This window comes from Engraulis encrasicolus, chromosome 2 (genome assembly GCF_034702125.1).
Source record: "Engraulis encrasicolus isolate BLACKSEA-1 chromosome 2, IST_EnEncr_1.0, whole genome shotgun sequence".
Classification (NCBI taxonomy): Eukaryota; Metazoa; Chordata; class Actinopteri; order Clupeiformes; family Engraulidae; genus Engraulis; species Engraulis encrasicolus.
This window is the reverse complement of record NC_085858.1, coordinates 34,536,619-34,551,016: the sequence shown is the minus strand read 5'-3', so window position 1 is coordinate 34,551,016 and position 14,398 is coordinate 34,536,619.

Genomic DNA, 14,398 nt, shown 5'->3' with positions numbered 1-14,398 from the left:
TCCACGCTCCTGCAGACAGAGCTGGGGTTGGCGGTGCAGAGCCGTGCCACAATACATTTGGATGAAAATCTACGCTCACCCTAATGCTCCGCCTGTCAGGGACAGACTGATGAGCAACCTCTCCTTCTGTCTCCTTCAGAATGGAGCTTTCAGGATCCGAGATGTTTGATTATTTATTTTTTGTCACTTATTCAGTGTGGGGGAGGGAGAGTGCCTTCATGGATCTCTTCATGCCACAACATTTTGTCGTTTGCCTCTGTGAGGATCAGGCCTGTCACAACCAGGCAAGCAAACTAGGCAATTGCCTATAGGGGGCCCTCAGATGAAATTGGGCCCCCTGTTAATGACTGGTTCTAGTACTTGTATTTAAAGGACAGCAAGGACAACTTTGTAAGACTTTGAGGGCTCCAAGTCCGACTTTCCTAGGGGCCCTCAGAAGGACAACTTTGAGGGCCCCAAGTCCCTATTTGCCTAGGGCCTGTAAATATCTTGAGACAGCCCTGCTGAGGATCCGACCTACCAGGCTGTCACCAGCCTGCCACACATCTGGTGGCACGCCAAGGGCTGAGGACTGTGTTAACATCCTGGTGTTGTCTTACTGAGCGCCTCTGGTCCAAAGCCAACACACTCATTGCTGCATACCGTTTCAGTTAGCAAAGGACTATCACCATCCATCCATGGTGGATAGTGGAGTCATATTTTAATCTTGTTTGCAACAGAGCTGTGTGTTTATTTGTTTGTCATGTTTATTCTTCAAGTCCCCTGTAGTGATATGTTTAGGGGATGATTAGCTCTGTTCTTTTGGCTTCTGATGCATCTTTATTTACTGTATTTGCGCTTCTGTGATAGTCTGCGTTTGGTGTTTCAATGGTTCTAACATGGCTTTCAACAGAGACTGTGATAATATAACGACTGTGGCATATTCCGTTGCTATGAGATATGTTTTAACTGTACTCAATTTGTCTTCTCTTGTGGTAAAGGCATAGAACGAATTAAAATTTGGCAGTGTACCATGCTTGTTAACTGTCAGTAAATCAGGATCTAATGGTTGCTCTAATCTCTCTGCAACTTGCTGTGGATGACAGCATCTTCACAGTAAACATGTTAATTACTTTCGAACCAATATTTACAATATGTATATGCAGTACAGTACAATACAGTTTACAGTTGCTTAAGCTCTACCCAAAAAGTGGATCTCAGAGGCCTGTTTGGCAACAATGAGAGAGGAGCAGAGACGGACTTTCCATTAGGCAAACCTAGGTAATATCCTAGGGCCACAACCAAATCTGTCCTCCACAGGGGCCCCAACTGTCACAAACACACACAAGAAATAGGCTTGATCTTAACTTGTCACTTATGTAAAGTAATCCAAGATGCATGTATATACGAGACAAAACTAGCATAAAATAGCACAAAAACACAACATTTTATATATATATAATTACTTTTGAGGGGGCCATGTTTATATTTCGCTATAGGGCCCTAAAAAGGCTAGATCCGCCTCTGGAGAGGAGGTGTGCTGTGCAGTCATCGCTGGAGAGAGGGACGTGCCCAGTGCATCGTGGGCCGGCGTGCGTGGGCACTGGCTCATTACGTTAGTCAAATTAAATGTTTGCACAGAGTGGGAGGCATTGTTGGCTTAAGGGGAAACCCAAAGCTCACAGCGTAGGCATTATAATTGGATAACAGAAGACGAGACAACACTGCCTGCAGTCAGTCTCATTGTTGTCTTGGATTTCATTCATTTTTATAGTACTCACTCGGGAAGACAGGCAGGCAGGCAGAAAGAAAGATTGATATGTTTTTAACATTACACTTACGATTTTATGTAGCATTGTCATATTGGTTGGAGAAATGTGAGCAAATGTTACGTATCTTTCTGAAGAGTACTTCAACCATGGTAGAAGGTGTAGTAACACACAACTGGAAAGGCTTGGGATTTGAACTGGCAACTCGTATGGGAGTTCCCTGGCTACCTATAACCACTTAGTGAATGGCTATCCATATGATTTTGCACCATTTCTCCAAAAATGATTTCTTCATTTCAGTATTACACATTAGAGCGTGGCTCGGGCCGTTTTTTTCTGTCCGAGCCCGGCCCTCAGCCGACAGAAATGTGATCAACCCCGACCCGAGCCCGAGACTAATTAAAATGTTTGTGTCCGAACCCGTCCGAAGCCCGAGACCACTGTAATAACAACAGAACCTGTGCGCAAGCAAGATTTTCTATGTGGCCTCCTTCATACTCAAAATAGCACGTGATAAATAGCCAGAATAGGCAACTAGGATGAGGCAATTTGCAGTAGCCTAATTTAGTTACGCACGCCAGTGTTAATTTCGTCAACCACGACGATGACGAAAATATTTCGTCAACGCCCCTTTTTCCCTTGACGATGACGAGACGATGACGCACTAAAAATTGCCTCAAGCAAATCAAAATATGACGAAAATAAAAAAATATTTTCGTCAAGGAGACTAAGACGAGACGAAATATACAAGCCATGGACGAATGGACATTAAAAATATATAATTATTTATAATTAATTTGTAATTGTAATATAGGCCTAAGTGTCTTGAACTTCATAGGTGATTGCGCGCTCACGCTGTGTTGCCTCGCTTGTATCTGCTGGCAGCCAATGCATGGCGCAGCTCAGTCAGTAGTTCTATAGCCTAGTAGTTCAGTGAGTCCATTTAAGTTTAGTTTAGGTCCTAAAACATTCCCAGAGAAAGAGAAAAAATAGCCGACGTTGAGATAAGTGTTCATTTTGAAACATGTTCAACAACCCTCTTATCCATGACGAAGACATGTGTTTCTGCAGTAGGTAATGACAGTCGCGCCAATCCTCCTCTGATACTGTCATTCTAAACCTCCTCGAGCTTCCACTATTCTCCTTTTCAGTTTTCACTTAGGCTGTCTTAGCCCGGCGTTCGTTGTCTGTTCTTTTTTTGTAATGTTTGCTATATTTGTTGTTTAACCATATGAGTAGGCAGCAAGCAAATCATGAAGGTCGGATTTGTGAATTTATTTAAATCAGTCACCGCGGGAGCGCGCGGAAAGGGGGAAAGTTAGCCTGTCTAAAGTAACAGAGGCACGGCTACTGTAGTCTAGTTTTGAAAAGAATCAATGGATGGGCGATCGCTAAGGAGTTTTTGAACTGTTGAGATTTGAAACTTGTTCTCGTCGAGAGCAACGCTAAAAGACCCAAGGAAGTCGACAGCATTTCCGTGCGTCTTCAGCGTCTTCCTAAGTTCCAAAAACTCTTTCCAGGTCATGCTTATCGAGCCTCGACACCCCCGACAAACAAAACAGCATTTGTGTTTAAATATTTTTATATGCGTGTGCTTTCTATCGTCCAGTCTGCATACCCCTGCCTAACAATTTTCCTGGGACTTTTGCAGGGCATACGAAGTGGGTTCGCGCAATCTATTTAAGCCTATTCCACACATGCCGCACGAGTCATTATCGTTCTCTGCTCGCATTGCCAATTGAAAACAAAAACCGCTAACTTGCATAGTCTAACATCAGCAGTATTTTATCTGACTCGTGGTCATCGGGAAGCCACTATCAGGGAGACTTCTTGAACTTCATGCAGACTTGGGATGTCTGGTCTTCCCACTGCCGGCAATCTGCAGGCTTTAAGTCCCGCGGTCAGGTGAAGAAGAGCATGTAGCTTCCTCCGTGATCAAACTCAAAATGAAATATAATATGCAGCAGCTTCTAATGCACGAGAGAGAGAGAGAGAGAGAGAGAGAGAGAGAGAGAGAGAGAGAGAGAGAGAGAGAGAGAGAACCAGCTGAGTTGCATCGAAGAGAGAGGTAGAGAGAGAAGGAGAGAGAGAGAGAAAGAGAGACAGAGAGACAGACAGAGAGAGAGAGAGAGATAGACAGAAGGAGCAAAAGAGGGATACGGAACTAAGAAGAGAGAACAAAGAGAGTGATAGAAAGAGCAGAAGACAGAGAAATATAGTCAGACAGAAACAGAGAGAGATTCCAAGACAAAACTGTGATGTGATAAAGAGAAAGAGAGAGGGATAGAGAGAGAGAGAGGGGGAAAGAGAGAGAGAGAAGGAAAGAGAGGAGAGAGAGAGCGATAGATTCAAGGACAGAAAGTCGGAGAGAGAGAGAGAGAGAGAGAGAGAGAGGGGAGAGAGAGAGGGAGAGAGGGGGGGGGAGAGAGAGAGAGAGAGAGAGAGAGAGAGAGAGAGAGAGAGAGAGAGAGAGAGAGAGAGAGAGAGAGAGAGAGAGCGCAGCCTGCACCTGGATGTGTGTGTGTGTGTGTGTGTGATGCTCTTTTGCTCTATGATGTTGAAATTACTGATTTGGGTTTTGGTGGAAAATGACCAAGTAACAAGGTGAATATTTGCTGCAATAGGCAATATTAGTAATACTTTGTGAAATAACAATAGCCATTGTAGGTTATTTATTTTACACAATATTGACTAAAATGACAAAAAATTGAAATGTTGACTAAAATTTGAAATGTTGACTAAAATGACTAAAATGACTAAAATTTGACTATGACTAAAATTGATTTTCGTCATTTTGACTAAGACTAAGACAAAATTGGGAAGGCAATGACTAAAATATGACTAAGACTAAAATTGATTTTCGTCATTGTGACTAAGACTAAGACTAAATCAAAAAAAGCTGACGAAATTAACACTGACGCACGCATAGTAAGTATAAACACACGCATACATGTGACAGCGCACCTTATGTTTCTTTCGGTTAGACCAGAGATGTTGGGTGCGGTGATCAAATGCGTGGGAGGGGCGTGAGAGGATAAGAAAGGCGAAAACTAACGAATACGGTTTGGATGCAGTCAGCGCGGCTATGGACGCATTTGTTACGTTACTGTTAGTGCAAATAAATCCCCGTGAGCCGGTGAAGATGCCACTCCTTGTCGTTAAGAAGGCTATAAGTTCACGAAGAACAGTAGCCTGTTCGGCCCCCCAAGAGAATGTCATTTCCCCTGATGTCCATGCGGTCAATATAAAATCAGGAAAGGTTGCACGCGCATAGTTACAACTGTAGGCTACAGTAAAAGTGACAAGAATTAAGAACCTACGTGAAGGACATGAAATGTCACAGCGGACAAAGTAGTAACAGGAAACCTCTTCGCCCCTACCTTAGGCAACTCCACGTAGCGTGTGCGTCTTCTTTAATCCATATTATGCTCCTTGCTACCCCTTGCTGGAAATGTAATCCTTGGCGAGCAATGCAGTGACAAACTTCGCCATTTTATGTTCAACATTTAAGACAGCACCGAAGGCATGCTAAAACATGGCCTACACTAGGCCTACAACAAAAGACCACGCGTTCACTGACAACTGTATTTGGCGCTTATTAAGAAAGCAAGTTGACTCGGCATTCCTGCTCGGCTGACTGGGAGTGAGCGTCCATGTTGCCACTGGTAACTGGCGCGTGCATACAGCCAATAATAATCACTCGCACGAGTAGCCTACCAACATTTTCATTTATGCATATTCAATTACTTATTTTTTAATCACAAAACTGCCGTTTCCTCTGGTTGCTTACACTTTTCACAATATCTGTTTGCTTCAAGCCCAAGTCCGACCCGAGTCCAACAGATATTCTATTTTTTTTGTCCGAGTCCGGCCCGGCCCGTCGGGTTCCGACCCGGCCCGTCGGGCTTCGGTCGGGTTGCCATGCTCTGTTACACATCCTCATCTATTCTACTTCATCTATTTTTCCATCTCAGTATTGCACATCTCTATTACTCATCTATTTTACTTCAAAGATGTGCGCTAAATTTGACCATCTGTCTGCCTTTGTGGGGCAAAGCGGCAGGCTAATATTTAATCATCTTTCAGAAGATACTGTATCTGTTCTCAGTCCAAAGAGATTCACAATGAAACATGATTGAACCATCAAAAGTGAGCTTGGCCTGCACAGTACTTCACTTCTTCCCCAGCTGACTGACTGAAAGGAATTAAAATACCTGGAAAAGAAAGACCATGACCAGGCTCGTGTGCTGAAGAGAGTAGACAGGAGAGTGAGAAACAGAATCAAATGTCCCTGGCCAAATGGTCTGACCTGTTGGTCTGAGACGTAAGCTTATAGCCAGTGGAGATCTTACAGCAGTGGTCTCCAATTATTTTCCTCAGTTCACACAAGGAAGAGCGCGACACTGCTTCTTCACAGTTCACCACTTTTAAAAAAAAAAAATCTTTGACGTTGACTCTGATGAAGGCCTAGTGCCGAAACGTCAGCACCAAAGAAAAAATTAAAAAATTGGTGAACTGTGAAGAAGCAGTGTCGCGCTCTTCCTTGTGTGAACTGAAGACTACCTTGAAGTACCTTGAAAAGCTGCACCTGCTGAAAAAGAAACCTTCGAGGTGTGTGGGCTCTCACAAAAAACTTTGTCTCCAATTATTTTCCCCCAAGGGCCAAATCATGTAGTGCAAATAAATCTGAGGACCAAACAAATCGGCCGCATAGCCACATATACCATAAATATATGTTTTCTTTTATTCCAACCTCATGGCGGGCCAGATGTTTACCATGTCCGCACAGGATCTGGCCGCCATTTGAAGACCGTTGTCGTCCAGTGTTCTACGCCCCGGCCAATAGCCCCCTCTCATGAACAATTGGTCTCTTATAGGGTCTATAACATGATCATAAAACCACTACTACCATGTTATTATTGCATTAGTCTGTTCAGATAGTGCAGAAATAGTATATTAATAGAGCTAATTTGTGACTTTTTGCGATGGCGTTAGTGGTGGGGATTCACAACGGTTCTGCCCCTTTGGGGGACAACCTGTGCATAACCAGTGACGCAGAGCACTGAGCTCTAAAAGAAATTAAAATACCTGGAAAAATAAGAACAATGACCAGGTCAGTGTGAATGGAGTAGACCAGAGGGTGAGAAACAGAATCAAATCTCCCAAGCCAAATGCCTGTCTGTACAGGGCTTCTGATGGCCAGGCCTGGGACAAAGTTATCTGACAGAACCCTGCACCCAACACATACAATCAGGGCCGCTGACAGCTTTGGCAAGGCCCAAGGACAAAATAATTTGAAAGGGCCCCTCCACCCAATACATACAATGTCATGAGAACCCAAATATGGGCCCCCCCGCTCCCTGGGCCAGGGACAGCTGACCTCTTTGCCCTCACTGTTGCCTTCCCAGCATACAATATAATGGGGACCCAATTTTGCGCTCCCCCTCTCCCCTCTCTTCCTTCTCCTTGGGCCAGGGACAGCTGACCTCTTTGCCCTCCGTGTTGCCTTCTCTTCCTGCTGGTCTGAGATGTATATGAGCAGTGACACGGACCACTGAGTTTCTCCAGCATTATGCATCCTCTTTTTTACCCATCTAATTATGCGCACACCACCAAGATTCACACTGAGAATAAACATCATCACGGTCTGCAGCTCTGTGTGCAGTCCCGTGTGCCGCCATCCTGTGTGTGTGTGTGTGTGTGTGTGTGTGTGTGTGTGTGTGCGCGCGCATGTGTGTGTGTGTGAAACATGTGTGCTTATCAGGGAGGGGGCATGCTGGGGCGTGTGTGTGTACGTGCCCATGCAATTGTGCGTATGTGTGTGTGTGAGACCGTTTAGAGAGATGTACTGTTGAGTGAATGTATGTTTGTATGAGGAATAACAAGAAAGAGCGTGTGCAAGAGAGAGAAAGACTGGTGGTGGGGGGTATTTGCACTGTCTGAATAACAGACCTCTGCTTTCTCTGGCTCTGTGTCCATCTATTTCACCACTCTTTGTTGGCCAACAGCCCGGCCTAGACGCTCCTCCACAAGTCCTCCACACCAGCCTGAGCTAGCAAGCAGCCCTGCATTACTTAATATGAATGAATGAAGATGAATAATCACAGGAGCCACACATACTAGCTCGGCCAGTTAACAACACAACACAACACAACACAACACAACACAACACAAGACAACACAAGACAACACAACACAACACAACACAACACAACACAACACAACACCACCACTGCAGCATGTGTTAACAATACCTCCTCGCCACTATTTGCGCTTGCTGCCTGGCTCATCTCTTCTCGCTTGTTCTAAATGTGCCACTGCCGCAGGGAGGCAATGAAATGCCACATTCGATTCCGTCTGGTGACCACGCGCGCCGCGGAGCCATCAGCTGTTTGCACTTTCCGCCCATAAAATGGCCGCCGCTAATCTGCCTTGGCACAGAGTCTCCTGCTCGACTCCCCCCGGGACCGAGACAGTTGAAATTGCCCCCCTTACAATGTAATGGGGTCCCAATTGTGGGGCCCTCCTTTCCTTGGGCCTGGGACAACTGGCCCCTTTGCCTCCCCCACCTGTCAGTGGGCCTGCCTCTGGATACAGTTAAAAATGAGCTATCTACCGACCTTCAGGTCTGGTGTTTTTGTTTTTAAAACTCGATTGCTTTAGTTAATCTTTGTATCTTTGTAGCCCCTTAACGCACGCTGTACCTCCAATGGCATGCTGTGATAGTCATTGCAAAGGTAAGTACTACACCACTATGACATAACCCAGGGCCTTTAGTAATGTACTATGACTTGGTCATTGCCATTCTGGTAACAGCAAATGTATCACGTTGTGTCTTAACGGGCTATGACACTTTTGTACGCAAAAATGGAAAATCTGGCTTTAGAGAATGCAAGGCCATGTCACATAAAAAACTGTCTCAACAACCATTCAGGAAACCATCTGCTTGCAATAAACACATCTCATTAGCAAGCCCACAGCTCTAATTACATAAAGAGATATACAGTAGCTTGTGTTTAAGTGAGCTTATTGGAACATTCCTTGACGCATTGATACACAAGCGTCATACGGCCAGAAAACACAGAGCCGTACATAATATTATATTCATTAACGGCTCTGGAAAAAACAGGGACTACTTCTTAGGTGTGAGTATATACTGTAGGAAAATAATGAATATTCCATAGGACGCATCATAAGGGGACTGACACACCAAGGCGGTAAAGCGTCGCGGAACGGCCGCGTTTTTTTACCGGCGTCGGTGAAAATACATTGAAACCTATCTGTCCTTACACACCAACCGGCGGTAGTCGGGCGTCAGCGGCGCGGGAGCCGGCTCCGCGCCGCGCTGCATTTGGAAAATAGAACTCGAGCGTATTTTTCACGCCGGCGACCCGCGGTGTCTCATTCAAATGAATGGCAAAGTAGCATGCTAGCTTTAGCTGTGGGGAGGGTTTTGAACAGGACTGGCCGCGCACGCCGACGCTGTCAGTGTGCAAGGCAGAGAAAAGCACGCCGGCCAAAACTAAGCAGAAAGACCGCGTCCGTCCTGCGACCGTTCCGTTCCGCCTTGGTATGTTTTGGCCCTAAGGGGTCTTACACACTAGGGCGGTAAAGCGTCGTGGAAGGGCCGTGATTTTTACCGGCGTCTATGAAAATACATTGAAACATATCTGTCCTTACACACCAACCGGCGGTAGTTGGGCGTCAGCGGCGCGGGAGCCGGGTCCAGCCGCGCTGCATTTGGAAAATAGAACTCGAGCGTATTTTTCACGCCGGCGACCGTTGGTGTCTCATTCAAATGAATGGCAAAGTAGCACGCTAGCTTTGGCTGTGAGGGGGTTTTGAACAGGACTGGCCGCGCACGCCGACGCTGTCAATGTGAAAGGCAGAGAAAAACACACCGGCTGAAACTAAGCAGAAAGGCCGCGTACTGTATATAATTTCAGAACTAAGAACATCTTTGATATAAACATGTCGAAGCACTACCGAGGCAGGTGTCCCCAGTCTGGTCTCACCACGTCCAGGGAAACAGACAAGTGGGGGACAAAGAGAGGCCCAGAGAGTCTGGGGTCCAGAATCGGGTCCCCATTCCTTTCAGATGGCTTTGTAGCAGGCCCGGCCAAAGGTGTCATCAGCTCTGATGATTGTATTTGTCTTTTGTGGGTTTTTTTTTCTGTTTTTGTAACTATCAGATGCACTGTCAATGGCACAGAACAAGTTTTTGCAAAGACAATCTATCTATCTATCTATCTATCTATCTATCTATCTATCTATCTATCTATCTATCTATCTATCTATCTATCTATCTATCTATCTATCTATCTATCTATCTATCTATCTATCTATCTCAATCTATCAATCTATCTAAGCTTCTAAATTGACTGTAGCATATGGATGGCAAGGCCAGGTTATGTTTTCTCATCTAAAGTAAGCGCACAATGTAAGTAAACAACTACTCATTAACATTGACCTGTATGTTCAAACCACCAGCACTGTTGTGCCTTTGCCTACTGTATTTTCCTCTGCATGTCTGTAGGATGTTTTTGTCCTCTATTGTAAGTCACACTGGATAAATGATCACGCTGTGTAAGTGTAAAGCGGTAAAAAGAAAGTTTTATCTGGTCACCCCCAGAAGGAATTCAACCTCGTAGGAATTCAACCTTGCAGTCTACACCTCTGATGCAGATACTGGTATGCAGGTATCCCAAGTCTCCAGGAGATTTTCTTGAATATCCCACAAACAGTTTCACCTCCCCGATGCTCAAAAAATGAATGCAACACACACACACACACACACACACACACACACACACACACACACACACACACACACACACACACACACACACACACACACACACACACACACACACACACACACACACACACACACACACACACACACACACACACAGGAGAAAGAGAGAGAGGAATAGCTCTCTAGTTCCACAGCCAGTGGTCCGATTCTCAGCCTGGCTCCCTCTCACCACAGAAGGTGGAGAAGTGTTCTTAAACATGACAATATAAATCTTCACCACTGCCTTGTCAAGCACACTACGCAGGTGTGGATGAAGGCAGGGATAACTGATGTTGGAAAACACATTATTTGAAAAATTGGACAGAAACACCTTGATGAGAGACCCCTCTTTGAAGGCTACTGTAGGCCCTATATTATGCTATCATGAGTCAAAAAAGGAAATCTACACCTAATATATAAACAAATAGAGAAAAAAAGTACATGTCTTAAGGCAAAAGAAAACCCTAGGTGTTTAAATCTATACCTATGCCTGACGAAGACCAGACTGGTCGGAACATTGTGTTGAATAAACTGGGAGCAGCAACAGTATGCAGACCTTCTTTCCTTTTTTGTTTCATCATGTTTAAGTCCGGCACCTGTTTTATCTGGTTGTGCGCGCACTCCAAAACGCTACTCAAAAAAGGAAATAACTGTTGAAACTGGTCAAATGAATCAATAATTATTTTCTTATATCAGATGTAAGTACTTGAACATATTATCAAATAAACAGATCCCATGGGGGAGAATTTATATTCTCAAGGGAAATTCCCACTACACATAAAGTACAAGATTTAATCAGAGCCTCCGTGCAGAAGCAATCTCTCTCAAGACTCATCCACCCACTCATGACAGCGCTCCTGGTGATGACTAATTTCTTTATTTAATACACCTGTTTGCATTGCGTTGTCACCTTTGGGGCTGATGTTTCAAGCAATAAAATATTGGATTTGGAAAATGTATAATGAACTCTTGTAGAACACTGTGCTTCAGAAATGTAAATACAGATAAAATTTAACAAGAATTTTGAAAGCATGAAGTGAGAGCTCAACCCGGAAACTCCAACTAACATTGTGACACAGCACTCCACAGCTGCATTTATGCCTCACTCGTGCAAGGGGACAACCCCCAATGGCGCCCGAAAGGGAGCAGTGCGACGTCAACCTTTGGGCTACAAGTCTGAAGCCCCTAACCGCTTACCCAGTGTATACTGTACATGCATGTAAATTATGGAATGTTTTAACAAATGCTTAAATCAGAAAATGTAGGATTTCTAAATGACTGTACTGTACACCTGTGTTCATTCATTGATCATAAACAAAATTGTTGATTTTTATAGCCCTTCCGTACTTGATATTCATTACAGTAACACATTATTCATGTAGCCTACCGTTACAGTTAAGTGTTACCTAGAGATGACATTGAAACAAAACAAATCACCATTAGAAAACAGGTTGCCATGGTCACCCCCCTACCCCCTTTTTCAGTCTCAGGAGTGACTGTTTGACAGGCAGATCATATCTCAAGATGGCGTCTTGTCTGGCAGTAAAGGCATTGTAATTAATATCGACTGGGCTGCTGTCATTAATGATTCAGCATTGGGGGGGTATATTAATAAGTTACAGTCTCACAGGAGGGGTTCTGTTCGGTTGTGTGATGTGGCGATGTGTGTTAAATGAGGGGATTTGCATACTGTATGCACTATGCAGATGAGAAGAGGAATGCACTGTCACATCCCCGGCCGCGCTTGGTTGCCTCTCAAAGCAACACACTCTCTCTGCTACCGTATTTACACACACACACACACACGCACACACACAAAAAACACACAAAACACACACACGCACGCACGCACGCACGCACGCACGCACGCACGCACGCACGCACGCACGCACGCACGCACGCACGCACGCACGCACACACACACACACACACACACACACACACACACACACATCTTCGCTGCTTTGCCCTGCCTCTTCTGTCAGATTCGCCACCCACCCTGAACACATCAGCTGACATTTTGTTCATACAAATGGGATCTTTAAGCCAGAGCTTAAAAGTAAAATATTCACATGGGACTGTCAGGCCATATTAAAAATACATCAGGCTCTACTAGTACATCACCCTCTTCATCTAAAGCTGTATACAATGTGTGCAGAGGCAGAGCTATAGGAAGGGCAAGCAGGTAATTTACCCCTGTGCCCTGGGCCTGTGGGGCCCTATTATGACGTTTTGCAGGACGTATGGGGGGCCCTATCAGTGTTTTTCCCTGGGGCCCTGGGTGCAATTGTTACGCCACTGGATGTGTGGCTATACGGTTTTTTATCAAATGTAAAGACTGATGCACTAGTAGGCAGGCCCGATGACAGCTTTCAATGAGAGGCCCAGGAGAAAGTCATCACAAAGGGCCCTCTACTCAATACATGCAATGTAATGGCGAAACAATTCTGGGCACCCTTTCTATCCCTGGGCCCCAATTCTGGGCGCCCCTTCTCTCCCTGGGCCCGGGACAAATTGCCTCTGTGTTCCCCCTAAAGTCATCAGAAAGGGCCCTCTTCTCAATACCGTACATCCAATGTAATGACGACCCCAATTCTGGGCACCCCTTCTTTCCCTGGGCCCGGGACAAATTGCCTGTGTGTTCCCCCTATGTTGGCTTCCCTGGCAGCAGGGAGTGGACTGCTGTACTGTATGGCGATGTCCTTCCATGCTTATACTGTAATCCCACTGCTCTGCAGCCATACTGCATGCCCCATTAATTTGACATTACTCTGCCTAATGTTTCTTCAAGACCTATAACTGGATGAGAAAAAAAAAACAATTTTCCTAAAAAGAGTAATGACTCAGACCTTAGCGTAATAGTAATCCAGTTTCTGGAAATGCATCATCTTGGATAACAGAAAGGGCAGGCTGTACACAGTAGGTACGTACAGTAATGCACAAGGACTTTGCAGTGTACAATATGTCACAGAAGTGAGTACACCCCTCACATGTTTAAAGACTTGTCAGTAAATCTTTTCATAAGACAGCAATCAAGAAATGTCTCTTTGACCCAATTATTAGTAACCTGTTTATAACATATATAACCGCTTCAACTTGTTGTTCACAAAAAAAAAAATCAAAGGACAGACATTAATGTTTGAACACGTAACCACAAAAGTGAGTAGCCTACAAAGCTGCAAACATGTGAGGATTGAATTCACTTCTGTGACATACTGTAGATATGGGAGATGGCACGTTCTGAGAGTTCAAATACTCACTGTGTGTTTTTTCGCACTTGAACACATAGAACATCATTGCCAGCAGTCATTTTCCCTTTTGACCTGATTTGATTAGTGGTAATGACCAGGGGATCAATGATATGATGGGCTGGGAGATGACAGCTCTCCACTAGTATTGACTCAGCCACTATTCGCCTATGATGAAAAATGGCTGTGTTCACACACATGCATGCACATTCATTCGAAAATGCATGTACGGACAGATACACACGTGCATACTACTACACTACATACAGTACATGTTCAATCAAGCAGACACACACATACAAACACACACACACACATGCGCACACTTCTGTACACACACACACACACACACACACACACACACACACACACACACACACACACACACACACACACACACACACACACACACTGATCAACATTGCCCACGCACATGCATAAATATGCAACCACATACACACATGCGCACACACACACACACACACACACACACACACACACACACACACACACACACACACACACACACACACACACACACACACACACACACACACACACACACACACACACACACACACACACACACACACACACACACACAC